The following is a 13,946-nucleotide window of genomic DNA, read 5'->3' on the forward strand; positions in this document are numbered from 1 at the left end:
ACTTTATGTTCATTGTGGGTGAATCAGACCGGGTTTCTCCCTCAATTTATTACCCTGTGAGCCAGCGTCAGTGTGTAAGGTCGCCACTGCTACTGGTTGGGAACATGACGCAGCCACACCAAAGATTGTGGTGAAATTTGCCCAGGTCCCTGGTTGAGCATTCTGGTTCAGCCGCACGTATTTCCCGGCAGGGGGATGGAGGCGGTGAGAAGCTACTAGAGGTTCCAGATTGAAATTAAACCATGACTAATGCAACAATATCAGTTCACTGATTGCCGTAGCCAGTTTCCGACAGCTGGGATCACCAGACACGGCAGCAGTGAGGAGAGCGTGAATTGCAGGAACCGCAGTGCAGAAAGCAATGGTTTAACGAACAAATAAATGTAGTTGAGGACGTGTCAGCAATATGAAAAGATAGCATCGAGAAAGGAAGGAGAAATAACACGGAGATAGACGCCATTCAAGGTGTTAATCCCACACACGGACCGGGTCAAAGCATGGCATGTCCCTCTACTGGATGTCAGTTCGTCGGGACGTTCCATTTTCTTAACCGGAACACGGAGTAAACAGTCCACCCACCCGAATTCTTTACCAGACCCCGTGACCACTGCTTCTCACCTGTCTGTTGGTCGCGTCGTTGGACAGGTACTTACCTGGAACAGCAACAAGAGCGAGGATGGGATAATAGACGGGCCGAATTGTCCAGCATAAATAAGTGATCCGACGGTCTACTGTTATCCAGGTAGCATCCGATAAAATACATTGAGCATACCGAAAGACACCTCACCCCATCGATGTAACGTCCCACTCTCCTGTTTCCCGATCCCGACCCATTCCTGTAACACCTCACTCCACTGTTCCCAGATTCCAATAGGTGACCAGAACTTCACACTCTACTGTTCACAGATTCCATCCGTTCATGTAACATCGCACATTAATGTTCGCAGCTCCTGAATTATCTTCTTCCGTTCTGTCGCTGCTTCTCTCTGTCAGTGACGGAGGGGCTGCTCCCACTGACAATACGAGACTTCAGCGAAAGGAACAGTTTTTAAAAGCAGTGGGAAAAACCGTGGTGACACAATCGGGCTCCGCGTCGACTGACGTTAATTACACTCACTGAACAAACATCTGCAGTTAACCCTTTTTTGTCCTGACCGCTGGAGCATTGTGTAAAATGACCGAGACAAAAGCGTGCTCATGTCCAGGATTTATCCCCACACACCTAGGACATTCTCTCTTCTTCCCCCTCCTATCGGGAGAGGATACAAAAGCCTGAAAACACATACCAGCGGGCTCAAGGACAGCTTCTATCCCGCTGTTCTCAGACGGTTGAAAGATTCCCACGTACGACTGGATCGAATCGTCACCTACAATCTTTCTCTTTCTTTTTCAATCTTTTTATTAGTTTTTAAATTAATACATTTTGATATATAGCATCAATATTTATACATGTAATACAAAGAGATCAGGATAACAATCATAGCATATATAATCATAAAGAACAATAAAATATAAAAAGAAACCGGTAGATCCAACGATCTCTTAGTAAATGAATATAATATAAAAGAAAGGAAAGAAAAAGATTTTTTATATAAATTTAAAAAACCCAAATCAATAAAAAAATATAAACAATATAAACTAAACAAAAACAACTTTTTAAAAGAAAAGCAAACAACAAAAAAAAAAGAAAAAAGAACTGGGCTAAAATTTCTCAGTAGAAACAGAGCAATATTATGTCGTCAAGTCCGTTCCTCCAAGTTGGAAAGTTATTGAAAGGAGATCTACATCATGTGAAAATATTGAATAAATGGACTCCAAGCATCTTCAAATTTAGGCGAAGGATCAACAGTACTACTCTATTGTTTTTCCAAGTTCAAACATGATATAGTTTGAGAAAACCAATCTATCTCGTTATGACCCTCCACCTTTTTGTGTATCTGCACTGCACTTTCACTGTAACTGAAACACATTTTTTCTGCATTCGGTTATTGTTTTGCCTTGTACTACCTCATCGCTCTGTAGGAATGAATTAATCTGCATGCACGGTGTGCAAGACAAGTTTTATTTCACCGTACCTCGGCAAATAAAACTGCATGGGTAATCCAGCAATCTCATCTCCTGGCTCTCTCAATAACCTCGGCTATATCCCATCTGGTCCTGGGGACTGTTCCATCTTAATGTTCTCTGAAAAACCCAACACGATCCTCCATTATCTCGAAATGCCCCAGCATATCAGCATGCTCAGCACCGATCTCCCCATCCTCCACGTCTTTCTCCTTGGGAAATGGTGATGCAAAGTACTCATTAAGGACCTCACTCACCTCCTCCACCTCCAAGCACACTTTACATCATTTATGACCCAATGACCACTCAAAGAGTCGCAGAACACTACAGCACATAAACAGGCCCTTCTGCACATGTACTCCATCCCGACTTGGTTCTCTGCCTCATCGCATCTACCTGCACTTGGAACATATCCCTCCAAACCCCTACCATCCATGTCCCTATCCAAACTTCTCTTAAATGTTACAATTGAACCCGCCTCTACCAATTCCACTGGCAGTTCGTCCCACAATCGCACCATCCTCTGAGTGAAGTAGTTCCCCGTCAGATTCCCTTTAAATATTTCACCTTTCAACCTAAACCTATGACCTCCAGTTCTGGGCTCACCCAAGCAGTGGGGTAAAGCCTGCGTGAATTCATCCCATCTATACCCTTCAATTTAGTATACTTCCATAAGATCTCCACTCATTTTCCGGCGCTCCAGGGTATGAAGTCCTAACCTATTCAACCTTTCCCTGTAGCTCAGGTCTCAAGTCCCGGCAACATCCGTGTACATTTTCTCTACACTCTTTCGAGTTTATTGATATCTTGCCTGCAGGCAGGTGACCAGAAATGCACAAAATACGTTAAATTCAGCCTCACTATTGTCTTGTACAACTTGAACATAACATCACAATTACGGTACACAATGCTCAGATTGATGAAGGCCAATGTGCCAAAATCTCTTTTTGCGACCCTATCTGCCTGAGATACCGCTTCCATGGAATTATGGATTTGTATTCCCAGGTCCTTTTGTTATACCACACACCTCAGTGTCCTACCGTTCACTGTGTAAGTCTCACCTTGGTGTGTCCTCCCAAAGTGCATCACCTTACACTTGTCTTCATTGAATTCCATCTGACGTTTTTCAGCCCATTTTCTCAGCTGGTCCAAATCACTTTGCAAGCTTTGATAGCCTTCCTCGCTGTCCACTACGCCCCCAATCTTGGAGTCATCCGCAAATGTACTGATCCAGTTTACTACATTATCAACGAAATCATTAATATAGATGATGAAGAACAGCGGACCCTGCAACGATCCCTGCAGCACACCACTAGTCGCAGGCCTCCAGTCAGAAAGACAACCATCTACTACCACTCGCTGGTTTCTACCCCTTAGCCAACGAATACTCCATCCTGAATTCCAAGCGACTTAACTTTCTGGAGCAGCATCCCTTGTGGGTTTTGTCAAAGGCCTTGCTGAAGTCCACGTGGTAAACGTCCACCGCCTTTCCCTCATCGACCTTCCTGGTAACCTCCTCGAAGAACTCTACAAGATTGGTTGGACATGACCTACCACGCACAAAGCCATGTTGACTCTCCAGAAACTTCTCTTCGGTAATCGGGATACGTTCCATGACCTCACTACTCTTTTGTTCTGTTGTCTCTGTGTCTGTGTCCAGACTAAATACAGATGCAGAAAATTCATTTAAGATCTACCTCATATATATTTGGCTCCATACGTAGGTGACCATGCTGATATTCAAGAGGATAGATTTTTGTCCCTTGCTATCTTTTTGATCTGAATATATCAACGGAAGCCCTCTTTCACCTTGTCTGCTAGAGCAATCTCGTGTGTCCTCTCTTTGCCTTCCTGATTTCCTCTTCAGCGTACTCTTGCATTTCTTATACTCCTCAAGTACTTCATTCCATCCATACTCCCTAAACCTGATATGCACCACCTCCTTTTTCTTTACCAGGGTCCCAATAACCCTCGATAACCAAGGTTCCCTGAACCAGTTAGCTTTGCCTTTTATTCCGAGGGGAACATACAGATTCTGGACCCTCAATATTTCGCTTTTGAAGGTCTCCCACTTACCAAGAATCGTTGCTGAAAACTGGTCCTACCCTCTCCCCAGTTGTCCTCTTTATCTTGACGTGTGTACAGAATGCCTTGGTATTCTCTATAATGTGACTTGCAAAGGACATTTCATGGCCGATCCTGGTTCTCTCAGTTCCCTTGAGTTGTTTTCTAGTTTCTTTATTATCCTCAAGGACTGTTTGATTTTAGCTTCATGAACCTTCGACAGAACACAGAACATGGAACATTACAGCACAGTATAGGCCCATCGGCCAACAATGTTGTGTCGATATGTTATTCCGCTCGAAGATCTATCTAAACCTTCCTTCCCACATAGCAGCTCATTTCTTTGTCATTCATTTGTATATCTAAGAATCTCTTAAATGTCCCTAAAGTATCTGCCCCCATAACCTCTGCAGGCAATGCGTACCACGCACCCATGACTCACTGTGTAAAAAACTTACCCCTGACATCCCCCTTATACGTTCCTCCAATCACCTTCAAATTTCGCCCCCTTGTGTCAGCCGTTGTCGCCCTTGGAAAAAGTCTCTGACTGTCCACTCGATGTATGCCTCTTGTACAACTCTGTCAGGTCACCTCTCATCCTCTTTCGGAGGATGAGACTACGGTGGCTCCAATACAGAGGATTAAAAGAGGCTGCAGAGTCAGCCAGCTCCATCACTGGGGTAACACCACCGTACCCCACCATCGAGGACTTCTTCAAGAGGCGGTGCCTCAGGAATGCAGCATCCGTCAGTGAGGAGCCTCACTATCCGAGAAATGGCGTTCTCGTTGTTACCATCAGGAAGTATGAAGACTCTCACTCAACGATCCAGGAACGGCGTTTTACCCGAGACTACCAGATTTCTAACGGACCATGAACACCACCTGATTGCTGCTTATTTTGTACCATATGTTTATTTAATAGATTCTCGCAGTTTTATGCCTTTGCACCGTAGTTCTGTGGCAAACAACACATTTCGCGGCACATAAGACGGTGAAAAAAATTGATTCTGATTGTGAAGGTGTGTGCGATCCACCGTGAATTGGCCTCTAGGATTCAGAAGTGGTTTACCCATAGAATACAGAGGGTACTGATCAATGGGACTTATTCTGATTGCAGTGCTATGACTATTGCTGTTTCCTGCGGACCGTATGGCGACCTCCACTGTTTGTGATATATCAAAACAACCTGGATGAAAATGTGGATGGTGAGTTAGTAAGTTCGCAGACGATACAAACATTGGTGCTACCAGTGGTGGTACACTGCACAAAGGGTACCGTGGGATATAGGTCAGTTGCAGGTATGAGCGGAGAATTGGCGGATGTAGTTTAATCCTGCCACATGATCGGTGTTTCACTTCTGGAGATCAAATATAAAGTGACTGCACACGGTTAATGGCAAGACCATCAACAGTGCTGATGGACAGAGGGATCTTGTGGTGGATATCCATAGCTCTCTGGAAGTGGCTGCACAAGGTGATAGATCGGTAAATAAGGCGTATCGCATGCTTGCCTCTTTCACTCAAGGCACTGAGTTCAAGAGACGAGAAGTTTTCCCACTGCTGTTTGAAACTCTAGTCAGGCTGCATCTGGAGCTTTGTGTTCAGTTTTGGTTGCCGCCTTCCAAGAAGGGCATGTGCTGTTGGGAGCAGTAGAACAAACTTGGATTGTTTTATCTGGAGCCTCGGAGGCTGAGGGGAGAACTGATAGCAATTCATGAGATGACGAGAGGGACAGGTAGAGAAGACAGGCGGTATCTCTTTCCCAGAGAAAAAAATGTCTGATACCATATTAAAAACCATTAAGGTGAGAAGCGGCTAATCAAAGGAGATGTGTGCAACAGGTTTTTCTAAAAGCGTGTGCTGGGTGCCTGGATTGCGCTGTCAGGTGTGGCGGTGGAGGGAAATACGACTGGGGCACTTGGATGTACAGGGAATGGAGGGTTATGGACATTGTGCAGGCAGAAAAGATTAATCTAGTAAAGCATTTGAAAACTTGTTTAATTAGTCCGGCAGAATATCGTGGGCAGAAGGGACTGTTTCTGTGCTGTACCTTGTTTTCAAACTCAGGTCGCTGGATCTGTGAATTCAAACCTCAAACAGCGTGACGTAATTCTGCCGAGAAGAACCAACATCAGATAATTCAAAGTCAAATTCAAGGTCGAGATTATAGTCAGATACACAAGTACACGGACGCACAGGTGCAATGAAAAACGTACTTGCAGCGGCATCACAGGCACATCGCGTTATATAAGCAGCATTCTCACCGAAAACAAATTAAACATGACTTATACATAGTTTGTTCAATGCAACAAAAAAGCTGATTTAGAACAAAACAAAGTCACAGAGTTGAGATGATATTCCTTCCAGTTCACGATTCCCGGCCCGATTCTGCCTGTTTCCCCTCAGTGTGTTTGGAGTGGGAGAGCCGGAGTCGGTTCAGGCGGGGTTGCGGCGCGGATTTCTCAACTCCGCTCCACGCTGAGCGCATCTCACAATGAGAGTGAGGAGAGATTTCGCCACCTCCTTCAGCTGCTCCCTGAACTTAGTCTGAGTCACCGCGGAAAGAACCGTGTTCGTGCAGCAGCTCAGGAGCAGCAGCATGAAGCTCAGTTCCGATATGATACGTGGTGGAAACCCAGCTGCATCAATGGAAAGAATCGGAACCACACAGAATTCACCATAAACAGCACCCACAACAGGATGAAATTCCCCGACACAACCAACAGTAAAATAAGGGATTTCCTGTGGCTCTCCATCTCCGGGTCTCTGGGAGTCTCCCCACTGCTGGGACCCTGGAGTCGCCTGCGGGCTCTGCTCGCCACTAAGACGTGGCTGATGATCAGGAAAATGATGACAAATGGGATCACAGGCGTGAGGAGGTAATGGAGGAACTCGACTGCGATCCCAACCACTGAGAACAGAGCAACGTCTCTTACAGGGCATAAGGAAGATTAATTAATCAACACGTATTCTCCTGAGGGCATGAAATACCAGAAAATGTTCTTTAAACAGCTCAGCACGGTCACCGTCCCCAGAACCACAGCCGCCGTTCTCTCGCTGCAATATTTCGCTTGCATCTTCTGACCACGAATGGCCACAAACAGATCAAAGGTGAAAGCGACGGTGAACCAGGGAGCAGTCGGTGACTGCTTAAAGCAGGACGGCGTGGATATTACACACGGGGATGTACTTCTGGAAACCAAACGCTTCCCAATATACAATGGGAATCTGCCTCAGTATCAGGTCGAGCACAACGACCAGGAGATCCGCCATTGCCATGGCCACCAGGTAGACAGTGACGCCTTTGCAAAGACCGCACTTTCCCCGAGACAAGACCACAATCGTCAGCACGTTCACTTTGACGAGGGAAATAAACACAAACATGACAACAGAAATCGAGCAACGTCAGCAGATTCACAGAGGGAAATCAAATGTCGAATGCTGTTCTTGGATTCAGAGTTGGATTGGTTGTCTGCTAGAGATGGGGATTATATATCAGGGAAATCAACCAGAAACTGGAAAATAACAGCATGACATCGACCAACAGTCAGGTGAGAATCGGCGGTTACGTGATCCGGTGAAGATCCCTGACGAGTGAAGAATTCATTATGTGTTCCAGTTCCTAAAGATCAAAGTCCTCAGTATCTGAGCTTCGGTTGAGGGAGAGGTGATATATTTACCTGGTCAGTATGCTGAATCAGCCGAGGCTCCTGATCCCTTTCATTGCTCAGTGCTCTGTGAGAGCGTCACGGATCATTTTGTGTTGACCGGCGGTCAGTGTGGGTTGGAGACAATGTCACTCTTCCCGCTCTTTATGCAGCGACTTAATGTTGGACTTTTTGTTGGATGTTATGACGCAGCCACACTGGAGATTGTGTTGAAATTTGCCCAGGTCCCCGGTGGAGTAGTCCGATTCAGCCGCACGTAGTGCCCGGCAGGGGGATGCCGGCGGTGGGAAATTACCAGAGGAATCAGACTGAAACTAGACTATAATTAATTCAACAATATTTGTTTACTGATTGCCGCAGAGTTCCGACAGCTGGGATCACCAGACACGGCACCCGTGAGGAGCGCGTGAATTACAGGAACGGCAGTACAGAGATAAATTATTTATCAAACAAAATAATATAGTTGGGAACGCGTCAGAAATATGAGAAGATAACATCGAGGAAACGAAGGATAAATAACACGGATTGAAACGCCATTCAAGGCGTTGATCCCCGCACATGTACCAGGTCTATGTATGGCATATCCCACAACCGGAGCTCAGTTAGTGAGGACATTCAGCTCTATTAAGCGGCACGCGTAATAAACAGTCCATCCAGCAGTCATATTTGCCGGATTTGCCAACTGTTTGTTGGTTGAGTCATTCGACAGGGGCTTACCTGGAACAACAACAAGAGCGAGGATAGGATAATAGACGGGCTGAATAGTCAGGATTAAATATTTGATCCGATATTATAGTGTTAACCAAGGAGCATCCGATAAAAATATATTCAGCAGATAAGAAGACCACCCTTCCCCACAGCTGTAACATCCAACTCGCCTGTTTTCCGCTCCCGACCCATTCCTGTAATACCTCACTCCACTGTTCCCAGATTCCAATCGGTGACCAGAACTTCACACTCTACTATTTACAGATTCCATACGTTCATGTAACACCCCACATTATTTTTAGCAGCTCCCGAATTATCTTCTTCCGCTGTGTAGCTGCTGCTCTCTGTCAGTAACGAAGGGTCTGCTCCCACTGAAACTGAGACTTCATCGAAAGGAACGGTTTTTAAAAGCAGTGTGGAAAATCCTGGCTCCGTACAGACTGTGGTTAATTGTATCACTGAAAAAACAACTACGGTTAACCCCTTTGTATCCAGACGGCAGATGCAACACCTAAAATGAACGAGATAAGTGGGTTATGATGTCCAGGATTTATATCCACCCACCTCTCGATTTAGTGCTGTATAATGAGCAGGATTTGATAAGAGAACACGAAGTAAAGGAGCCATTGGGAGGTAGTAACCATAACATGATAAGTTTTTATCTGCAATTGGAGAGGGAAAAGGGCAAATCAGAAGGGTCAATTTTTCTGTTGAACAAAGGAGACTATGGAGCCATGAGGGAGGAGCTGGCTAAAGTTGACTGGGTGGGCATCCTAGCAGAATTGTCAGTGGAACAGCAATGGCAGGTATTCATGGCAATAATGCACAAGGTGCAGGATCAGTTTATTCCCCAGAGAAGGAAAGACTCAAAGAGGGGAAAGGGACCACCGTGGCTGACAAAGGAAGTCAGAAAGAGCATTGTGTTGAAAAGGAAGAAGTATGGCAGAGCCAAGCTGAGTGGGAAGATAGAAGATTGGGAAATTTTTAAGGTGCAGCAGAATTTAACTAAAAAGGTAATTCGGGAAGAAAAAATGAGGTACGAAGGCAAGCTAGCCAGGAATATAAAGGAGGATAGCAAAAGCATTTTTCGGTATGTGAAGGAAAAGAAGTTAGGAACAATGTTGGGTCCTTGAAGACCGAATCGTGTGAAATTATTACGGGAAACAGGGAGATGGCAGTCGAATTTAATAAGTACTTTGGATCTGTCATCACGGGGGAAGACGTAAGAAATCTCCCAGAGGTAAGGATGGACAAAAGGCAGGGGATGACAGTGAACTGAAGTGGATTGACATTAGGAAAGAAATTGTGATGGGTAGACTAATGGGGCTGAATACTGACAAATCCCCAGGTCAAGATGGTCTGCATCCCAGGTTACTAAAGGAGGTGGCTCTAGAAATGGTGGATGCATTGGTGATCATTTTCCGATGTTCCTTAGATTCGGGGTCAGTTCCTGAGGATTGGAGAATGGCTAATGTTATCCCACTTTTTAAGAAAGGAGGGAGGGAGAAAAAGGGGAACTATCGTTCAGTTAGCCTAACATCTATGTTGGTGAAGATGCTAGAGTCCATCATTAAGGATGAAATAGCGGCATATTTGGATAGCAATGATAGGATTGGGTCGAGTCAACATGGATGTACCAAGGGCAAATCATGCTTGACTAATCTACTGGAGTTTTCTGAGGATGTAACCAGGAAAATAGACGAGGGAGATTCAGTGGATGTTGTATAGCTCGACTTTCAGAAGGAATTTGATAAAGTGCAGCGCAGGAGATTGGTGGGTAAAATTAGGGCTCATGGAATTGGGGGGCGGGTACTAACATGAATAGAAAACTGGTTGGCGGATAGGAAACAAAGGGTTGGGGTGAATGGATGTTTCTCCGAATGGCAGGCCGTGACTAGTGGGGTGCCACAGGGCTCGGTGCTGGTACCGCAGCTGTTTACGATCTATGTTCATGATTTAGATGAAGGCATTGTGAATAACATTAGCAAGTTTGCTGATGATACAAAGTTGGGTGGCAGCGCGACATGTGTAGAGGAAGTTAGGAGAATTCAAGATGATTTGGATTAGGTTGGGTAAGTGGGCAGATACTTGGCAGATGAAGTTTTAATGTGGATAATTGTGTGTTGTTATCCACTTTGGGAGCAGGAACAGGAAGGAGGATTGTTTATTTGAATGGTGTGGAGTTAGGTAAGGGGGAAATACAAAGGGATCTAGGAATCCTTTTTCATCAGTCACTGAAAGTGAATGAGCAAGTGCAGCAGGCAGTGATGAAGGCTAATGGAATGTTGGCCTGTATTACAAGGGGAATTGAGTACAAAAACAAAGAGATTCTTTTGCATTTGCGCAGGGACCTGGTGAGACCACTCCTGGAATATTGTGTACAGTTTTGGTCTCCAGGGTTAAGGAAGGATATCCTGGCTATAGAGGACGTGCAGCGTAGGTTTACGAGGTTAATTACGGGAATGTCGGGACTGTCTTATGCTGAGAGGTTGGAGAGACTGGGATTGTACACACTGGAATTGAGAAGATCCAGAAGGGATCTGATTGAAACATACAGGATTATTAAGGGATTGGACAAGATAGAGACAGGAAATATGTTCCAGATGTTGGGGTGGTCCAGGACCAGGGGGCATGATTTAAGAATAAGGGCTAGGCCATTTAGGACAGAGGTGAGGAAAAACCTCTTCTCCCAGAGGGTTGTGAATTTGTGGAATGCACTGCCTCAGAGGGCAGTGGAGGCCAATTCTCTGGGCACTTTCAAGAAGGAGCTAGATAGGTTTCTTATAGATAGGGGAATCAAGGGATATGGGGACAAGGCAGAAACAGGATATTTATTGTTGAGGATCAGCCATGATCTCAAAATGGCGGTGCAGACTCGAAGGACCGAATGGTCTACTTCTGCTTCTATTGTCTATTGTCTGTTGTCTATCTCCCCACCCCGCTTCTATGGGACAGAGGTTACAAAACCTTGAAAGCACGAAACGTCAGGCTCAAGGACAGTTTCTGTCCCGCTGTTGTAAGGTCGTTTCCCACGTACGATTGGATGGACTCTCCACCTCACAATCTCGGTCGTTTTGACCTTCCACCTGTTTGTTTACCTGCACTGCACTTTCACTGTAACCGTTACACTTTATTCTGCATTTGGTTAACGTTTTACAAAACTATCACATTTCACCAAACGTTTTTCAGCAAAAGTCACTAAAATGTTAAATACCTCACTGTAGGTAAGCATTCTTTGTATCCCAATGTTTCAACCCCAGAAAAAATTATAGAAATGTCCTTTATGTTGCAATGAATCGTGGAAAGAATTCCTTGTTCGGTTTGCAACTGAACTGGAGGAGGACCAATATCATGCGAGGGAGATTTGATGGTGCTACTCGGGAGTGCTAAACTTGATCGGCAGGGGGGTGGGAAGCTGAGCAGGAGGCAGGCCGATAAGAGGTTGCCGACAAATCCTGCAGTCGACGAGAGCAGGTTAAACATCAAGGACGGGAGCAGGGCAGAGGGAGAGGAGAGACCGCTGTATCAAACCGATTCAGTTCAATGCAAGAGGCCTAACGGGTCAGTCGGACGAACTCAGCCAGTGTGTTGGCTCTGGAGACTGGGATATTATCGCCATAACGGAAACAAGGCTGAACAGGGGCCGGACTGGCAGTTCAATGTTCCTGGATACAGGTGTTACAGACAGGACAGAGCTACAAGTCGGGCAGGAGGCGGCACAGGTAATTCTGCAGATGCTGGAAGCTGTGGAGACACACCAAATGTTGGAGGAACTCAGCAGGTCAGGCGGCATATATGGAGGGAAATAAAGAATGTTTCGGGACGAGGCCTGAATCGGGACTGGCGGGGAAGAGGGAAGAAGGCAAAATAAGAAGGTCGGAGGAGGGGAGCAGTACAGGCTGGCAGGTGCTAGGTGAGTCCATTTCAGAGGGGGAATGTAGGATTATGGGTATGTGGGGGGGGAGTGAAAGGGAGTGATGCAAGCAGCTGATGGGTGATTGGTAGAAGAGGCAACCGGCTCTCTTAACAATATTTTTACTGAATCCATGAAAAAATACAGAGTACATGCATCAAGAAAGAGAATAAAATTACGACTGAAAACGCTGTATTAAATCGTACTTAAATTACAATACTCTAAATTAATAATCACTTATGGTTGTTAGCTAATAAAGGAAGGAAACATTGAAATATTTTATTATAAAAACATCTGCTCCCTCTACCAAAACCCGAAGCTGTTAGATGGAAAAAACAACAAGGCAAAACTTTTAAAACGTAGCCGTGTCAGCCAATATCTGAATTTAGTCCCCAAATCAGAGACTTTGAAAATAATTCAAAAATGTCCCCCACAAGGTTTGAAAGTCTAGGTGAGGTTCAAGAACAGAACTGCGAATCTTCTCTGGATTCAAGTATGACATAACATCGCGTATCCATGTGCAGGAAGAAGGCGGAGTAACTTCCATCTATTGAATCAATACAGCTCCCGAGATCTGAGAGAAATAAATTCAGAATAAGTGAATCAGAAGCCTTCAATGTTATATCTTTGTCTCCAACAATCCCAAATAGAACAGTCAAAAGGATTAAGTTTAAAATTTATTTTGAAAGGTACAGAGAAGTATGAAAAACCTCTGTCCAATATTTTTTAAGACTCTAACACGTCCAAAAAATATGAATTAAGGGAAGCCACTCCGTTATTGCATTTGTCACTGAAAGGAGATATGTCAGAATAAAAACGGGATACTTTATCTTGAGACAAGTAAACTCTATGGACCATTTTAAATTGAAGGAGAGAATGACGAGCAGATAATGACGAAGTATTAACCCAACTTGAAAATTTCATTCTAGTTTCTTCAGAAATTGACATCTGCAATCTTGTCCCAAGCGTTTTTAATTTTATCTAGTGGCACCTTACTCATCCATGGTGTCTGTAATAAATATTAGATATTGAGCCATCCTGAAAAGGTTCCAAATTAAAAATTACATCTAATAAATTCTTATCAGGACTCAAAGGAAAAGAGTGCAATTGAGACCGAAGAAAATCTTTCATTGTAAATATCTAAAAAAAAGAATATTTGGTAAATTGTACTTGGTAGACAATTGTTGAAACAAAGGAAGATTTTCTCCAACAAACAGATCTTGAAAACAAGTAATACCAAATTTGTCCCACTCTTTAAAAACCACATCAGTCATAGAAGGTTTAAAAAAGTAATTAAAGAAAATGGGACTGGACAAAGAAAAACTCAATAAACCAAAATATTTTCTAAATTGTAATCAAATCCTCAAAAACACGTTTTGACTACTTAAATTATCTGTTAGTTTATTCAATGATATTGGAAGTGAAGAACCAAGAAAGAGATAATAGAACTTTTTTTAACAGAATTAATTTCCGAAGAACCTCTTGATTAATGTAATGTAACTAAAACGTAAGATTTCGTACATTGACTGC

This window comes from Pristis pectinata, chromosome 22 (assembly GCF_009764475.1).
Source record: "Pristis pectinata isolate sPriPec2 chromosome 22, sPriPec2.1.pri, whole genome shotgun sequence".
Lineage (NCBI taxonomy): Eukaryota > Metazoa > Chordata > Chondrichthyes > Rhinopristiformes > Pristidae > Pristis > Pristis pectinata.